The 19,666-nt window shown below is 39.1% G+C and overlaps 1 long non-coding RNA gene and 2 other non-coding genes across 5 annotated transcripts; all 3 read right to left on the bottom strand.

The window, feature by feature from the left end:
- Positions 1 to 7,235: 7,235 nt before the first annotated feature.
- LOC114655716 (uncharacterized) lies at positions 7,236 to 16,009 on the bottom strand. Of its 3 annotated transcripts, none has more exons than XR_003716942.2 (8): positions 15,857 to 16,009; positions 13,579 to 13,643; positions 12,607 to 12,646; positions 12,237 to 12,282; positions 10,669 to 10,710; positions 10,209 to 10,270; positions 9,866 to 9,937; positions 7,236 to 9,269 (listed from the first exon to the last, which is right to left on the bottom strand). It is a non-coding gene; the product is annotated as an uncharacterized LOC114655716 (long non-coding RNA). The 3 variants fall into 3 exon arrangements; XR_007935659.1 differs by lacking the exon at positions 15,857 to 16,009 and adding an exon at positions 10,942 to 10,991 and having other exon boundaries at positions 13,579 to 13,982; XR_007935658.1 differs by lacking the exon at positions 15,857 to 16,009 and having other exon boundaries at positions 13,579 to 13,982.
- Positions 10,399 to 10,536, bottom strand: LOC114656820 (small nucleolar RNA SNORA8). Its single transcript, XR_003717108.1, has one exon. It is a non-coding gene; the product is annotated as a small nucleolar RNA SNORA8 (small nucleolar RNA).
- Positions 11,122 to 11,255, bottom strand: LOC114656824 (small nucleolar RNA SNORA18). Its single transcript, XR_003717111.1, has one exon. It is a non-coding gene; the product is annotated as a small nucleolar RNA SNORA18 (small nucleolar RNA).
- Positions 16,010 to 19,666: the final 3,657 nt, after the last annotated feature.

Here is a 19,666-nt window from a genome sequence, read left to right as displayed (position 1 = left end):
ATTCATTCAAAGGTGCTGAATAAGCACTGCCACAAAGTAGCTGCTTGAGTCAATACCTTAATGTGTCTTCACTGTTTGTTCTATTGGATTGAACACAAGGTTCCATTTACTGCTTTTGGGGGGGGGGGAATGTGTTACGAATAATGGTATCATTTCCTCAGGAGAAAGTGGATGTCTAGATTATTTGTCCAGGCAAACTGGAAGACCAGATTGTTGGTCATTTGGAAAGTGCAATCAAAACATGGATGGTACCTTGGTTCTTCATGCTTACATTCTTGAAGCATGCACTTATTGATGCATGTCTCCCGGTTATGTTAAAGGACAAGAGCAGTTAGTGCTGCTGTATCACAGATCCAGAGATGCTCTTTTTATTAGTATTACTGAACATTTGGCCAAAGATGTTACCCAAGGTGACTAACATGATTAGAATTCAAAACAATTTTTACATCAGGAGCACAGGCCAGTTAAGTAACCTGATGTCAAAGGCGTTAACTAAACTGGCAGCCTTGTGATTTGAGGTCCAGTACACAAGATGTTATGTCAAGAGGGCAAAAAGGAAGAACCAGGAGATAAAAGGGACAAAATGCAAAATAGCACGCAAATGTGTAATTAAAGACCAAAGAAAGAAAGAGATCAGAGAAACGACAAATTATGATTGAACTTTAAAGTAATTTTTTTTTAAATCTGCAAACTCAATTAGCCAACTTTAAATACTACAACAAATGTCACTGCGTTTGTGACCTCCAACATAGCCGCTAGGAACCACAAGGCAACAGTAAATAAACTATGCAAAATACTGATTCCCATGTAAAATCAAAATGCCTTTGCAAGGAAATTTAACTAAATTTAAAAAAAACTTTAAAATGATACTAAACTATGCTTCACAGACATCAAAATTGTATACAAGTAATTAAATCCTGACCAAAAATAATTAAATCACAACACAAGACCACATTCCCCTTACTATCACTGCTTTTACATCCTGTGAGCCTTCTCAGGGTTGAATGTTTTCCTCCAACAAGTCTACCCAGTGGTAGTGCTAAAATTGGCACACTAGGCTAACTTACTCCATAAATTGGTTTCAAAAAGTTCTAGGATATTATTGGGAAATTCAAAGTCAAGAGAAAGAAAAAAAGGGACATATCTCTTCCAGCAGGTCCTGGGTCTTTTTGGGCCTAGCACACCTCCCTTTCAGATCATCACTGCATAATGGAAAAGTTAGGACTACAGTCTGGTCTCATTCATGATTTGTTTTCCTTTAGTTCCTTCCTTTCTTGGATCAATACAGGTGGGCCCCACGTTATAAATGAGTTCCAATCTTGTGGACGTTTTTAACCCAATTTTAAATGCATGTATGAATTTGCGTTGAAAATGCCCTTCACCTGAAATACCTGCAAAAAGAGCATAATGCTTCATAATGTATTTGCATAACAGTGAAGCAATATTACTGTATGTTAAATAACAAAACTAAATATTAAAATTAATCACAGGTATGTAGCTCATGGAACTTGTGCTTAAAATATTTTACACATTCTAATGACACAGTACCTCATAGGGGTGGAAAAGGACCAACGATGACACCACGAGCCACCACTAACTGGCAATAGATCCCACAGTAGAGTTATGTTCACTGAGGGAGCACAAAGAGTACCAGTTCCACCCCCAACCAGTTATACTCTGAGATGGGGTTGTGTACTTTGTAAAGCTTTGAATTACGAGTAATGCAGCTGCCACTCACCATTCACAGTTTTCATGTGTGGTCGGTTACATTTGGAGACATATGCGTGAAAGCACAAAATTACTGAAAACAGTGACAAAGTCTGTAGTATGCAGTAATATTCCGCACTGTGACACCTAGTGCCTATTCATGTGTATAAAAGTTGTCTGCTTCTTGTGTAGATATAACATGCAAGTTGCTGTATAAAAATTAATTGAAATTTTTGGAATCTTGTACTTCTCGCTGGCAACGTGAATTAGACGATCTACAAGTCTCTGACTTAAAGTTTAAATTTGAACAATATATGTGATCTCTTTTTGCTGTTCCGTTATTTCACTGAGTGATAAATTTCCGTTTGTTTGTGTTAATGCGATCTTTCCTTTTTTGAGACTTTTGAATTTTCGTACTTTCATTATCCCTAATCTGTTCTGCATGTGTACCGTGCAAACACTTTTGAATTCTTTACGATGTTCTACTTTGTCATCTACTCTTTGTCCTTTATTTCCAGTCCTGGGCGTGGTTAAATCTCTTAGCAAAAAGACTTGTCTCGCAGGATGTATTAGTGTCTCTCCGAGAAAATCATCTCCAAGATTTTTTTTTTTTTTTTATAACAGTGAGATATGTTTGAGATTAGTTTTAGAATTTTCTCAATACCTTTTGGATTTTTAAACTCAATTTTTCTAAATATATGTTTCGCAAATGCTTTTATTTCTATATTTAATAAATATACTTAAAATATGAAAAGATTAACTCAGTGGCCAGGGTTTTTTTTATGGTTTCCCTCCCCATTTTTGGCATATCTTGATAACATGAAATCACTTTAACTACTCACTTTGTCACAGGCAGTAAACCGTAATTTCATTTTGCCTAATTGTACTCATAGTTTCATTCTTTCAAAAACTGAGATCACAAGCGAAGACAGTGATGTGAACTTGAACATGAAAGGTTTTCTTGAAGACTTTGCACATGCTCTAACACAATGCGGTACACTTGGATCAGGTCAGGATCGACTTGGTTCTTGAATTCCATCTCTTCCAATGCCCACTTCTAATGGACTAAATGGCAAGAATGAGAGCACAACTTTTGCGTCAAAAACAAACAGACCAAATGGCATATTCACCTAAATCAAAAAAGGGTGCATTTTTAAAAAACAAACTTGGTGACACTCCAGCCACCACATTGGCATGCAAAAGTTCTCAATCCCCTTGAATGTCATCATAATTTTCTGCATGATTAAAGATTTGCACACATACTTATCTATTCAGTATTTTTAAGGTGAACACTTACGCTGTAACAATACATTTCCAAAGTCTAAATAAACCATTTTCTGTAGATACTTAAACGCAGAAGAAAATCTCAAAAAGTTAGTGTTTACATAAGTATTTAAATCTCTGTGATCTGAAAGCTCCAGGTTTACACAAATGACAAATTAATCACAAATGCCATAAAGGTGATGATCAAATGACTATAATTAAACATAATTTGGGAAAACTTGGGAGTGCATCGTATCCCTGTGGATATACAAATCACCCTTTGTAAGGGCCATAGTCTTTGTTGGACAATCATTGCAAAAATGAAGGAAATGGAGCATTCGGCTGATGTAAGAGGCAAGGAAAAGGCTACAAAAAAAAAAATATTGAAGAGCTTGAATGTCCTGTTAAGCACTGTTTGATGCGTCCTCAAAAAGTGGAAGGTTCATCACAGCACCAAGACTCTTATTAGAACAGGCCATCCAAAAAAACTAAACATCACAGCAAGATGTTGACTGGTAAGAGAGGCTACTAAAAATCCAAGTGAAGGTGCATGGGTCCACATTTTCAAGCGCTTTCTATGAAACAGGCCTCTATAGGAGGGAAGAAATAAAGAAGCTATTCCTGAAGGTCATCCACATAAAAGCATGTATGGCAGTTGTAACAAAACAAGAGAAAGACCCAGTTAAGATGTGGGAGAAGATTTTATGGCCAGATTAGACCAAAATACACATTTTTGGGAAGTCTTCATTTAGGAATGCCTATGCCTCAGGAAACACTATACCTACACTGACATACTGTGGTGTTAGCATCATGCTATGGGGATGCTTTTCATGTGCTGGTACTGGGAATCTCGTCAGAGTAGAAGAGACATTTTTATAGACACAAATACTGCACAGAATTGCAGGAAAACTTATTTCAGTCTGCTATGAACTTAAGGCTTGGCCAAAGATTCATCTTTCAACCTGCCAATGACCCTAAGCCTAAGGCCAAAGAAACACTGGAAAGGCTCAAAAACAGGAGAATGTTTTGGAATGGCCAAGTCAAAGCCCCAACCATAACCCTATGGTGAATCTGTGGCACTATTTTAAAACTACTGTCCAAAGGCACCATCCCACCACCCTAGAGGATACGTTCTGCCAAGAAGAATGGGTGGGGCAGTGGAGGGAATCTCTCCTAAAACATGAGCAGGCACATACTTACCCCAAAATAATTAAGGTGGTTACTGGAGCAAAAGGGTTTTTGACAAAGTATTAACATGAAGGACTAAAATACTTAACACACACATTAACTTTTGATTCTCTCTTTTTCAGTTAAACATTCAGACTGGAGTTAAGTAGATTACAGCAGAGGACCAATGGTTGTCCAATATCTAACAGACTTACACTAGACTGTTCTAAATCCATCAGAAACCCTGTGATATACAGATAATCCCAATAGGTTCTTCATAACAGGGCCTAGAACCTGACATCCCATCATCTGACCCTAGCAGACTTGAGACACTTGCATGATTCTATAGACAAAGACTCAATTTCTCCATTATATTCATCTCTTAGTGTGTACAATTTGATATGGCTTTCACTATTCTCTTTGCTGTACTACTGACAATCATAATGAATTATGACACTTTGACCATATCCAGTTCACTCCAATGCAAAAACCACATTTACTTTGTCTCCCAACCACACAGAGCTCTTGCTGGGGAAGCAGCAGCAAACTGCTACTTCAAACTTCTCCCAAAACTATGAAATGCATGTGAGCAGAACTGTGGAAAGGCGTGCACAACTATTGGACACCAAACATTTACAAAAATATATTAACACAGCATTGGGATACATGCAGGGAGAGAATGAACCATTTCCAGAAAAAAAGTAGTCAAAAGGTACATACCCCTTCTGGAAAAACCAGATTGCTCCCTTGAACGCTCAAGCTAAACAAGTGCCTTATACAGTGGGGCAAAAAAGTATTTAGTCAGCCACCAATTGCGCAAGTTCTCCCACTTAAAAAGATGAGAGGCCTGTAATTTTCATCATAGGTATACCTCAACTATGAGAGACTAAATGAGAAAAAAAAAATCCAGAAAATCACATTATCTAATTTTTGAAGAATTTATTTGCAAATTATGGTGGAAAATAAGTATTTGGTCAATAACAGAAGTTCATCTCAATACTTTTGTTATATACCCTTTGTTGGCAATGACAGAGGTCAAACGTTTTCTGTAAGTCTTCACAAGGTTTTCACACACTGTTGCTGGTACTTTGGCCCATTCCTCCATGCAGATCTCCTCTATGATGTGATGTTTTGGGGCTGTCGCTGGGCAACACAGACTTAACTCCCTCCAAAGATTTTCTATGGGGTTGAGATCTGGAGACTGGCTAGGCCACTCCAGGATCTTGAAATGCTTCTTACGAAGCCACTCCGTTACCCGGGCGGTGTTTGGGATCATCGTCATGCTGAAAGACCCAGCCACGTTTCATCTTCAATGCCCTTGCTGATGGAAGGAGGTTTTCACTCAAAATCTGACGATACATGGCCCCATTCATTCTTTCCTTTACACGGATCAGTCGTCCTAGTCCCTTTGCAGAAAAACAGCTCCAAAGCATGTTTCCACCCCCATGCTTTACAGTAGGTATGGTGTTCTTTGGATGCAACTCAGCGTTCTTTCTCCTCCAAACACGATGAGTAGAGTTTTTTTTCATCTGACCATATGACATTCTCCCAATCCTCTTCTGGATCATCCAAATGCTCTCTAGCAAACTTCAGACGGACCTGCACATGTACTGGCTTAAGCAGGGGGGACACGTCTGGCACTGCAGGATTTGAGTCCCTGGCGGCGTAGTGTTACTGATGGTAGCCTTTGTTACTTTGGTCCCAGCTCTCTGCAGGTCATTCACTAGGTCCCCCGTGTGGTTCTGGGATTTTTGCTCACCGCTCTTGTGATCATTTTGACCCCATGGGGTGAGATCTTGCGTGGAGCCCCAGTTCGAGGGAGATTATCAGTGGTTTTGTATGTCTTCAATTTTCCAGTAATTGCTCCCACAGTTGATTTCTTCACACCAAGCTGCTTACCTATTGCAGATTCAGTCTTCCCAGCCTGGTGCAGGTCTACAATTTTGTTTCTGGTGTCCTTTGACAGCTCTTTGGTCTTGGCCATAGTGGAGTTTGGAGTGTGACTGTTTGAGGTTGTGGACAGGTGTCTTTTATATTGATAACGAGTTCAAACAGGTGCCATTAATACAGGTAACAAGTGGAGGACAGAGGAGCCTCTTACAGAAGAAGTTACAGGTCTGTGAGAGCCAGAAATCTTGCTTGTAGGTGACCAAATACTTAATCGTCTTATTTTTAAATAATTTATTTGCAAATTACGGTGGAAAATTTTCTGGATTTTTTTTTCTCATTTTGTCTCTCATAGTTGAGGTATACCTATGATGAAAATTACAGGCCTCTCATCTTTTTAAGTGGGAGAACTTGCACAATTGGTGGCTGACTAAATATTTTTTTGCCCCACTGTATACTGTAGAAGCATTGAGCCAATGTGAAAAATGATTTTCATGACTACTGCAGTTTCCCCTCACTTTGGTATGTATTAAAAGCATCAATTTCACAGAATCATACAGAATACTTGAAACCATGGGCTCAGCATGTGGCAAATGTGCCATTAGAATAAACTGATTCAACTGAAATGGTGAGGGCTCACACCAGTTTCTACAGGGCCATCTTAAATCATAAGTTTTATTTCAACATCACAATCATTAATACAAAGATTGCATCGTGGTCATTTATATATATTACACACAAATATTATTCATACTTTACTGAGAACTTGAAATCGGACGACCCAACAGTCTTTCAACACAGACCACAAAAGTATGATATACACTGGTTTCCTCTTTCAGACATGTGGAATATGTGCTTAAAGAATCTTCAGGTGAGGTTAAATGCAATGCCCCAATTACTTACATGTCTGTACAACTAGGATTAAGAGAGACTGAGCCACTTAGCAACTAACTTCTGATGCTCTTAGCTGGGACTAATGCTACCAGAAGCATGAACATCTTCTAATAGATAAATCAGGCTAAGACGCACCTCTAACATTTTAGTTCACTTTACAATTCTGAAGGCAAAGTGGAACTTATTTTAGTATCATTTTGTGGAACTGTAAAAACCACATAAAAAAAATAGGACATACTAATGCACTCACATTTTTCTAGATACCAAAAGCAAAAATGGAGACAAACTCGTAGAGGAAAGAAACTTAACACTCAGGACACATTAGAGGGAACAATTTTAATTGGGAAAGTAGAACAATTAGATACAGGGAACAATGGCAGCAAGAAAAATTAGACCACAATTCTGTGCGCGTTTGTAAGCAAATTAGTTAAAAAAAAAAAAAAAAAAAAAAAAAATTAGGCCTTGGATGTATACTACAGTATTCTACTACCTTTCGCTATTTTGAACAGTGGAAAAGGTCTAAGGCTTATATTGCTGCCAATTGTCTATACCAGGTGTCTCCAACTTTCCCCCTCAAAGAGCTACTTTTACAAAATGGTCACAATATACGTTTTCTAACGTTTACTCTCATTGCTTATTTCAACCCATTCAAACTGAAAAAGCTTGTTTTGCCTTAATATTTACAAAATGTTGGTGTACACAACTCTTTACTTCACCTGTAAGTGCACTTTGTACATTTGTATGCATTTTCTAGTGTATCTCACACTATTGAATTAAATCATTAATGCCGTCAAAAAAGAAAATGCAATTACAAGAGATATTACTTATTCATTTGTCATTTTGTTACAGGTCACGGTTTCACTTCACAAGAGCTCACTTGTGCAGTTGCATGTGTGATGGGTTTTTTAGTTAGATAATTGGCACTGCACGGAATCAACAAGAGGTGTATGGTGGAGTGTAGCCACTTAAATGACTCCATAAGAGAGTGAACATAAAATGTTCATCTGTCAGTCTTCTTTTGACCTTTGATTTCATGACACGTGTCAGAAAAGGCAGATTCAGCAGTATGTAGACCCAAACAAAGCAGACATTTTAACAGCTGCTTGGAGAAGATTCATCGTTATCTAGCTCTACTAAGCTCCAGCAATGCTATTGACATGTTAACGGCGCATTTTGAAGGTTTACTAATATCCAACGTTTCTCTGTATGCCTGTCCACTTTCACTAGAGATCTACTTAACAGATTTAAATTGGCTTGAACATTCCAGGTGATTTTGCGACTTCTCTCATTTGGCTATGTATCATAGTTCGCCTACAGTACTATTTTTATTTTTGCGCAATTCCAATACCGATGCAACGGGCCAAAAGGGAGGAGCCTTCCTCACTCACCAGTTTTGGGGTGTGCTCAACTCAGCTTAGCTAGCAAACGTGAACAATTCAACAGATTTAAAATAAGTGTTACTTGGGCTTTGAGTTCAAGTCCGGATATTCTCTTCAGCGTATGCCACATTTGGGAAAAGATTGTGGATAGTGATAGGATTTTTTGTAAAGATTGCCCACCCCTAATTTGACTAATCAAGTTTTCAAACTTTAACCCTTTGGCAAGCTACTTGGAAAGGGACCGAGAGCTACCGGTAGCACACGAGTGCCGTGCTGTACTATTCAAAACCCCACAGAAAAATTACTTGGACCCAAATCTGAGGGCGAGTCAAAAATTATTCACACTACTATACAAAATTTTCAACAATCTCCCTGCTTTTTCAATACACTTTGTCCCCCCCCCCCCCCAAAAAGTTTAAAGCCGAGTTGCAAGCAACAAAAGCACCACTGTCTTCACCTCTTCATACATGAATCTGTCCTCATAGGGCTTCCTTCAAAACCCAAGTCTGTCGTGGATTACTGCATAGGCAGAGCCATGGCAGATTTGCCACCTCTACTGTCCTTTGTCTAGAATCATTTCATGTGCACTCAATGGCAGTTGTAAATGCGCACCCAGGTCCTTCTTCATGGCTGACACTTGTGCAACCTTCCTTGAACGTCTATCCATTCATACACACTTCTTTGCGACAAAACACCTTCTCCATACTGTACACAAAGTCAACACCACCAGGCACAACCTCAGACCACAAAAAAACTAATCACTGCACACTGCTTTCACACAAATCACAAGTGGAGCAGCCATTGTATCTTGCACTGCAGTCAAATGATCCAACGGTAATATGTTCACACCTGCACAGCAGTGACTGGGGAGACAGGGACCTCGTATCGAAAGTGCTGATAAGACAGTGCTGCCAAATGAGGTTTTAATGTAACAAGTGCAGATAATTTGACTCCCTCGTATACCCATGTGACCTGTGGAAAGAGGATGAGGAAAAAAAACCACCATCAGTATGCAAATGAGGTTGCATTGGTGGAAAACATGCAAATCATGCAGTCCATTTAACCAGTGGTATACTTTGGACTTAAGCTACTGATTTATCATTTCTTTGTAGTCAAGCTTCAATTTTGCAGTTAAATCCTATTATAGCTCAGATTAGGAGAAACTAAACAGTACCAATCAATGCAGACTGACAGATTAAGTTGTAGCCTCTTTCAAGGTAAGAACTCAAATGCTGAAGGAAGCAGAGTTCATCTCTCAAAAAGGCACTGATCTTGGGTCATTGCGTAAAGAGTCACCGGAAAAGGAAACAGAGACTCTCTTTGAAAATAACCCCAAGAAGTATGTGCATGAGATGATTTACAGTGTTCAAACTCAATAGCTGAGCAACTATTTTGATGAGTCAAACTTCTATTTCTATCAAAACTGTACAAGGAAACACCAGAAGGATTAAGTGAAAGGCTTTGAAAATGAACAAAAAACACTGGCAACTTGATTCCTGGGGATGTTTAATTAGGAAAAATGTAAAAAATGTTTTAACCAAAAAAAGAAACCCCCACACACCACTTACCAAACAGCCTTATGTGCTTAACATGGCCATGAACCTGGTTAGTTCACTCACTTACTGTACTTCCAAAACACACTAGGGAAGAAAAAACCAAGAATTACTAGGTAGGCAGAAGAAAGGTCTTGTGCAAATTTCAAGCCAAGTATGTGCTGCACTTTCCAGCTGACCAACTAGTATAAAAACTAGGGCTTCTTTGAAAAAAAATGCAACTACTTTTTGGTCATGTCCACAGCTGGCTAGAAACCACACATCCAAGCAGCCTTGGTAATGACCCTAGAACACTAAAACAAAAAACCTTTACAAAAGTTAATTCAATATCTGGCAAAGGAAAAAAAAAATTCCATACCTAAATGGCTCACGAAGTTGGCCAAAAGTAGCCCCTGTATGTGCAGACTGTGCCAGAGGTGCCTAATCAAAAGAGATAAACACGAGTTATAATCAAATCCCTCAAGTTTGTCAACCTAAGCGTTTTACTTGTATACTTTCATTTTAGAACACAGTCAAGATGGATATTTCCTTACATTTCTTGCTATAAACATTGTCTCAGTAAAAATACCAGGTATCACACACACTGCAGTGAGGAAACCAACGATGCCAGATACAGAATTGCTCTAGCACTGCGTAATGAACAACCCAGCCAGAGAAATGACTGGGTGCAGATACCATGCAGTGCTGTTACATATACACACACACACTTCTATTCCCAAGACTGCAAGCAGCACCTAACTTGATGACAACTGGTTTATACACGCGTTGACAATGTAAATTTTAAAAGTTTGCTACTTTTTCCATAACCAGACACTCACATTTGTTTGTCAGGCATCCATCTACATGGTGCAGGTCACACCCTGTAACAGAAATAAGGTATGATTAAGGGTCCCTTCAAACAGAAATCCTTAAGTTTGACATGACACTAGCGCTCAGAACCAAGATATTGTGTTCATGATAGGTCACACAGCAGTTGAACTAGAGTTCATCACAGCTACATAATCAAAGTTAACAACAGATTCCAAAACTACTGCAAGCATTCAGCATGTTAATTTTGAAGAAAAAATTACAAGCTTCACTGTCACTCATACCTGTTTAAGGAGACAGAGCAGATCTTCTCCCATCAGAGACCACGCAATGACTAACGGAGAGAAGAAAAAAAAACAAAAACAAAACACCACAGTAAGAAACATAAGCTTACAAGAACAATCCCATCTATGCAAGGTCGGTTTACTTCTAAAACCAGTATTTACTAAGCTGTAAGCAAATTATAGTATTCTGCAGTTTTATCCCAAATATCCAACTGCTATGGATTAGTGGGTAAAGCTGAACTGCAGGTTTTCTTTGTGAGGTTTTTCCAACGATGTGGTCCTACTGAAAAAGACCTATCGGGATAGACCTCAAACAGGTTTCCTTAAAAATATGCAAATTAACAGGAGACAGTGGATAGTACAGGGTGGAACTGTTCCTTTAATGTTCAATACCAAAACCCCCTCAATTTTACGCAGGACTTAGTAATGACCTGTACAGAGGATATTTCCACTTCATCATCATACACCAATCATCTTGAACATGACTCATTTGGCCTACCATAAAATGCATCTCAAAGCTGAAACAGGATTCCACAAACATATTTAAGCAATTACTTGAGCATTCTTCCCAACTCAAGCAGCCTCTTGCACAAGCTCAAAAAACTACTCTGAATGGGATACAATTCACCATTACCACACCCAAATTCCAGTCAGACAAACCAGTTAAAAAGGTTTCCCCATTAATCTAATGCAATTTTGATAGGTGGGAGAAACCTAAGGACATGAAAAAAGATCCCTCTTGGACACAGATGAAACTTGCAAGTTCCAAACTAAGAGTAATGGGAACCCAAACCGCCTGAAGTCAAGGGGCAGTAGATCATACCTACTCTCAGGTTAAAAGCAAAGAATTTAAATCAACACATGGTGATGGCAGGGACAGAACTCCCCATAACTCTTGGCACCACAATTTGCCCCATACAGATAACTTCCCTGACTGATGGGGTGACACATTCAGTGGTTAGAGAGGATCATTTAACTAGCTTAACCCCAGTCACCAAGTTAAAGGACATGCTAGCAGAACCTGTACTGCTAAGCAACGTTAAGGGCCAGATCTTCAAAGTAGCCCATAGAAAATGCTTATACCAGCAGGGACCCACTTAATACATGGAAGGATACCTCTATTGCCATCTGTTAGTCTTAGACAGCCATCACTCTGGCTGGCAACTACAACACTAGCATGTGGCAATGCTTTGATTACTGGGGTTCTCTTTCCAGTTAACTAGGTACTTTCATTTGGACCACTAGCATCTCTAGCTACCCTGCACAAAATCATATGGTATCTTTTGTATGCTTACCATGCTTGGTACCCTCTGAAGACTCCAACAGTACTCAGGGCTTATCCTGTTGTAAAGGAGGAGGAAAGTAGTTTCAAGAGTATTAGAATGATTTTAAAAAGCATTTAGACCTGAGGCCACCATTCAGCCAGCAAAGCTCTGCTTACTCCAACTTAAAGAGGATGTTAGATAAAAACTACTGCTAGCTGTTCAGAAATGAAAACGAAAAATCATTCACTGTCTTTCAGAGCAGTTGAACATTTATTCATTCATCACAACAGCTGTAAAAAAAAAAAAAAAAAAAAAGCACTGCACACCTTATATCAATATTAGGGGCCATGCTGGAATATTCCATATATGCCCTTGGTAATTTAAAACTGAAAATACTTACTACTTTTCATGATCCAATTTTAACAGGGATTCATTTCTTCCTACAAGAGAAAAACAATTAGATTCTGTACAAGTCAGGAAGAAAGACGAATTTAAAATATTGGGGGTTTCAGTTTGTCGAAGGGAAAGGGGGCAACCGCAGATATTTATCTGGTACTGCCAGTAGTTGTACCACCACATATGCTAAAGGTGATGTAGAAATGCTTCAACACATCCATTAATAAGAAAGGAAGACCTCCAGGTACAAGTCAAAATTACGATCAGAAACCTGACATTTCAGACTAGCATTGATAAAATACAGTTCTATCCACAGTATACTATAGTCACTATTATTATAAAAGAAGGTTTTGTAGCTGCCTACACACTGCCAATAAATACAGTTAAAACGTTAAATGTAAGCATCTAATTCTATTACATAAACCAGTATTATTGAACTCAATTACTGCTCTAATTCTGAGACCATGGAAGGAATGCAGATACATAGGCAGGAAACCTGAGGCAGCAGTCTCAAAAAGCTGTGCCAATATTCTAAGTCATCCACACTTCTGCACCAATAAAGCAGAAGATAAAATTGAACATGCATTAAAAAAAATAATAGTACCCCTAATACATTTTAATTGTATGGCACCTTTCACATGCTCCCTAGAACCCTAAATTTTATTCATACTTGTAGGCTTAAACTTTACCACAGGGAAGGAGATAAAAATAGACAAGGTACGATTTTAGAAAATGTTTGTATAATATTGCATTAATTTTTAAAATACACATAATGCTGTACGACAAGAAGTATATGGTAACATCCTACAAGGCCAGAAACAAGATGTTTCACCTCGAAAGTATCACTACTGCTGATAGCACAGTAGTGGGTCGCATGAGGGATTTTGCTGTATGCGCCACACGTGTCATAGCCTACTGTGTCAAGACATGGACATGTGTGTTGGCGCTCTGAAAGCCAGGCAGGAATGCTACTTACCTTGTCTAGAATTCTTTGTCAGATGTTCTACTTGTGGCAAAATAAAGTACCACCAGACACAGCACCTATGGAGATGGAAAAATTACTACAAGAAGCCACTGGTAGGATAGGAATTCAAGACATCAGATTCAATATTCCAACTTTTACATCATTTAAACACAAATTAAAAACTGAAGTGCAAAAATTTGCACCAGAAACACCAAAAGTAACAGGCCCAGTTAAAAAAAAAAAAAAAAAAAACTGTTTCAGGTCTCATTGTCACCATTAGGTATTTGCTCCTAAGTGATGAAAGCAAAACCAGGAATTGCTCTTGCCATGAGTGCAAAATAGGGGACATCTACTATAAAGACTGACCCCTGAACATATGAAAGAAAACCATGGCTTAATATTGCATCAATAATTAAATGAAACATTTGTAAAGCAATACTACAAAAAACACTTACCCTGTGCTAGTGATAAAGAGATTGCAAATTGAAAGGGGGGGGAGGGGGAGTACAAAGATGTATTTTCCAATAATGGGAAGAGAAAAGCCAAGCAAAATGACACCTTTTATTGCTTGGCTTTTCTCTACATTCATAATGGCTAACACGGTACAACACCCTAGTACTACCAATAATAGGAAGAAATTATAGGTTTATCACACACAGATGTGTGGATGTCAAGTATGCGTGTTACTTTCAAGAAATAGGCGTTCTCAAAAGCTATTTCCTAGTGGACTATTTCATAAATACTGTTGACAAAGTGCGACAATTCATGGAAAACAATGCTTCCCATTATTACAATCTTTTCAATAAAGAAAAAAAACCAAGTCTGCCAGAAATTACATTCCTCAAATGTAGTTAAAGCACAGAAATGCAATACGCACTTAATGGATACAACACCTCCCCATTTTTTACTTGCCGACAAGGATAAAGCTTTCATTAACCACGGAGTCACCCATTACTTTCTTGCCAACTTAAAGCCAACAGTTCAGAGATGACAAATCACAAAACATACCGTGTCACAATCACCTAAATTCAAAGTTTAGTTATATATTTATAGGTTCGAGAACGCTAAACAAACTATGCTGGAATGGGGGCACAAAGGCAAGAATGTGCATGCAAACAATTGCACTTTTAAAAGTCAAAACGAACAAGATTTTTATAGCATTACTACCCAGCAGCCATTGTTATGTCCAAGGTTGGGGAAAAAATCCAAAAAACAACACAAAAAAAAAAAAAACTAGATGGGTACGTGATATATGGGGGGGGGGGGGAGAGAACTTGTAAACTGCGCATGCGCAGAACAGCCTCGGAGCACATTTTGATAGTCGAATAGTTTATTAGAATACCGGCAGCGGTCAACCACCGTATGAAAGTACTACTACAAAGTTCGGAGTGCCACGACTCTTTCCCGGATTACAATACCCCACAAATCACGCTCCTCCACAATAAAGGCTACTTCCACGTGCCATCGGTCAGACGGAAGCACGCCCCACGAAGTCAAATTTTCAATAAGAAAACAATTCTATCGAATTTGCAGAGTACAATTTACCTTGCACTCCAAAATCCTATAAACATGTATCCTGTTCAGCCGCGTATTTAGAACAACGCGACACATTTTATTCGTCTTCTTCGCTTTTTCACGAAAAATGGCAGGCTACCCCTACCTGGGCTTCTGCACAAGATTGGAAGCATGCACTGAGAGCGCGCTGCCGCACCCACAACACGAAGAATCACCTGCATTGGGCACCGAGTGTGGAAAATGTAAAAAAACTGCGATTTCACATTTCTTCCAGAAATACACGTGGACGCACCGTATCGGGAAGGTGAAATATCTCAAGTGGACGCTCTGAAGACGAACAACACGTGGACGCAAGATAAGTCGATAATGCAATCTAACGAGCTATAAGCACAAAACAATACAAATACACAATATAAAGGAGTGAGTGATTCGCCACAGATCCTTTGACGCCATCTTGAGTTATCCGCGATTACTTAACTGCACTGGTAGAACACGCGGTTAATAATTTTTTATGTACGTATTGCACCTCTGTAAGTACAAAAAAGGCACCGCCTGAAATAATCATTTGTCATGGAGAACGCACCGCCCATTAGTTAGAAACTGCATGGTCAATCCAACAATACAAAGTTGCATGCTGCGTCATAAAAAACAAAATTAGCAGTTATGATGGCTACATTTTAAATATGGACTTAACACATACAGGGAATGGAACAACACAATCTGAATCCTTGCAAAAATGCAGACGTACACCTTCAATACTTCGAATATATATTACCTGAGGCAATCCATAACCAGTTACACAAATCTTCGATCTTCCAAAATGAGACCGTGGAACGTGAGCGAATGAGTTTTATACCGACCATGACACGAGGGAATGAAGGACAGTACAGCCAATCATAAGCGGTTTAAGCGGAAGTGACCGAACAGGAACGTTCCTGTAAGGAGGACGATCTTCCTGCACTACTCCGCCAATGATGAGTGACGTTTCTCATAATTTACTCGAAGTTTATATTTCCCGCTTTGTGAAAAGTAATAAGGACATTCCGAAAATTAATGCATGTTATTTACAGTTTATTATATTTTTCTTTCGTTTTTAATCTGCTTATTTATTACATAACTAATTTTCAGCCACAACGTCGAAATAACTACCAAGAATAACATTGTTTAACCGCTTGATCCTAACTGGTATCGCTTGAGCCCGGAATCTGTCTTTGTGGCACTTGGTGTAAGGCAGGAAACAGGTTTGATCATGGCGCCAGTCATCTCCGGGTCGAGCAACGTACATCTCCACAAAGAGTGAAGGTGGAATTACCAATAAAATTAACAAGCTTGCGTTCGTGGACGTGGGCTGAAAACTGGACTCAGACACTGGGAGAGTGACCATGCATCACACAGACGATGACCGATATCAGGATTTGATCGAAAACCATGGATTTCTAAAGCAGCAGCGATATCATACATAAATATACGATATTATACTACAGTATATACATAAACCAGTCCGAAATGATTAACAGATGATCACGCCCACAGGATACGCCCGTTTTACTCCGAGCTGCAGCGGTACCCTTCTCCTTTAATAGAACAGGAACCCATTGATTGTTGTGCAACGTTGCAGACCCATGGTCCAGGAATAGAGAGTCCTAGTGTGGTATTTGTGTTTACGTTTCGTCCATATTGCACATTTATATAAATTAGATTTCTAAGTCTCCTAACTAGTAATATGGCATATAAATGTTAATGTATTCCTATATATAGTGTGGTCCAGATCTAACTATGCAACTTTTAATGCAATGCAATGCAATAATTGCATAATTAGATCTGGACCACCCTGTATTAAGTCCAACTAATGACAGAGGCGAGGAAAGCCATACTGCATACTACACAGATTCCATAAATATAGACCTCCCTGTTAAGGCATGATATGTTTACCAGATTTAAATAAGTCACTAATATCTATGCATTGTTAATATTGTTTTTGTCTGTGTAACAATGATAACTTTAAAATTAAACTAATAAGATTGTGTTGTTGTTATTGAGCTATGTAGAACAATACTATTATGATATATTTCAAAGTAAGACTACATACATAGCTAATTAATGTGCTTCTTATTCACAAGAAAAATTGAAAAATAATAAACCTTTATTTAGATCCATCCATCCATCCATTCATTCTCTTCCGCTTATCCGAGGTCGGGTCGCGGGGGTAGCAGCTTGAGCAGAGATGCCCAGACTTCCCTCTCCCTGGCCACATCTTCTAGCTCTTCCGGGAGAACCCCGAGGCGTTCCCAGGCCAGCCGGGAGACATAGTCCCTCCAGCGTCTCCTGGGTCTTCCCCGTTGGACGTGCCCGGAACACCTCACCAGGGAGGCGTCCAGGAGGCATCCTAATCAGATGCCCGAGCCACCTCATCTGACTCCTCTCGATGCGGAGGAGCAGCGGCTCTACTCTGAGCCCCTCCCGGATGACTGAGCTTCTCACCCTATCTTTAAGGGAGAGCCCAGACACCCTGCGGTTTAGATGTTTAATAAATAATTAAATAAAATAAATAATGTTTAATAAATTAGATGTTTTAATAAATATCGATACAAAAAGGCTATAATGTACAGGTGAAATAAATATAAATTCTCTTCAATCAGCTTCTAAGATATTGAGATTTAAACCAGGGAACTCTGTATGCTAGTTTTTCTCTGGGTACCTGTTGTTTCACGTCCCAATGACAAGCATTAGGAGTCTAAATTGATAATATATGGGTGTATGTGAGTAAGTGTACTTTGTGGTCAAATGGTGACCCCTCTAGGTATTTTTATCTTATGGGTCTGTGATAGAAGCTGGGTTACCCACAACTCTGAACTGCATCAAGTGGATTTGATAATGACTGGATTAATGGATGGATGGATGTCATTTATTCATTCCTTATCCAGTTGAAATAAAAAAAAAACACTGCTTTTATACTTTTCATGTGGGAATGGTTGCATACAATTTGTGTCATTGCTGTGAAAGACACACACACACACACACACACACACACACACACATATAAAACAGATTTCTGCAATATCTGTTACTGTTTTTGAGGGGCATGTTTTAATTTTCTCTAGCCACAGCAAAACACTATGTATTATGTGTTGGTGACAAATTATGATCTTTTGAAAACTTGGGTAGAGAAGCTTAATTTTTCTTTAATTCCCTTTCAAAAACTAGGAAGAAGAGTACCCTGTGGTTCTCATGAAAATAATTCTCCTTTGTTGTTAAAATAAATGTCATTTTAATTGTCAGTCACTTCTTAATTTTGCCATATTGTTTTATGTTGTTCTTTGCCCGCTTTTACAGGTATGTAAATCACCTATAAATTCACATTGCCCATTTATTTTTAGGTGGCCAGACACAAAAGGCAGGTCGCTGAGTGGTTTAGTAATTGTTTAATTTTTTAAAAATATTTTTTAGGTGTTAACTTTGTCAAAGTGTTTCAATCCATTGCTTTTGAATGTATCAGCTAGTTTGAGTCATTAGTAGACACCTAAACTCATAGATCTCATTTATGCTATTCAGTGTTTTCCTTTTTTATTATAACTGACCTTTATCCCTTAGATTTAAACTCTAGGAGAATTTTTCTTTATTCTGTTTTCAATTTGTATTGTCCAGAATGATGCAGATGGAATTGTAATCTTCAGATTGTTTTCCTTTTAGAAGATGCTGCAGTGCAAACATGTGGATTGTTTGTAGGAACACAACAAAGAAACAGCTGTCATTTTGTTATTATTATTCCGGATTAAGTTTATTATTTTACCTCTTTAACCAGTCAACATGCTTCGGCATTGTCATTTTGCATAGACATCAAAATGGTGTGAGCCACTAGGGGGCGTACTGCCACCCTAACCCCATGACACAGACAGGCAGGACACAGGTTCACTCAACACCTGTGTTTATTTACAGTTTGTGCACACATTACCAACACCGTAATACACACTCCATTCCCTTCCTTGCCGCCAGTCCATCTGCCTCCACTCTTTCCTCCCGACTCTGGCCATTCAATAGAGTGAGGCGGCTCCTCTTATTCAGGTCCCGGGAGTGTTTCAGGTGGCTCATCAGTATTACCTGGAATCACTCCCAGGTGCGCGGGAGGTCCTCTAAAGGGCTCTGCAGCTCCCCCTGGCGTCCCTCCCCGGAACCCAACAGGGCTTCACCAAACTTCAGTTCCTGACATGCCTTGTGGGAATCCGTGGTGCCACAGCCGCCCAGGAGGGCTGTCCTCTAGTGTCCCAGGGGAAGTATTGCCTCATCAATGCCCTCTCCCCTGGTCCTTCCACTCTGCTGGCATCCCGGCCAGGTAGTGGCCGTGGCCGCCCATCACAATGGCTACAGTTAAGCAGATAGAATTAGAAAGCAAAACAGCTATAATCTACTGTATGCAGAATGGTGTGCCAGTCCATTACAAGACAGATTCACCCACAGATTTAAATTTTAAGTAAAAATGTTTTGTGTTCTTGATAACCACTGTGTATTTATTTATCTAATCTGACAAACTTATACGGAATGTGTATATAAATAGCTTGGAGCTGCAGGTTTGAATTAAGATGGGTAA

Source organism: Erpetoichthys calabaricus, chromosome 8 (assembly GCF_900747795.2).
Source record: "Erpetoichthys calabaricus chromosome 8, fErpCal1.3, whole genome shotgun sequence".
NCBI lineage: Eukaryota > Metazoa > Chordata > Cladistia > Polypteriformes > Polypteridae > Erpetoichthys > Erpetoichthys calabaricus.
Note: the sequence above shows the minus strand (reverse complement) of the source record. Positions and strands in the feature narration are given on the sequence as shown.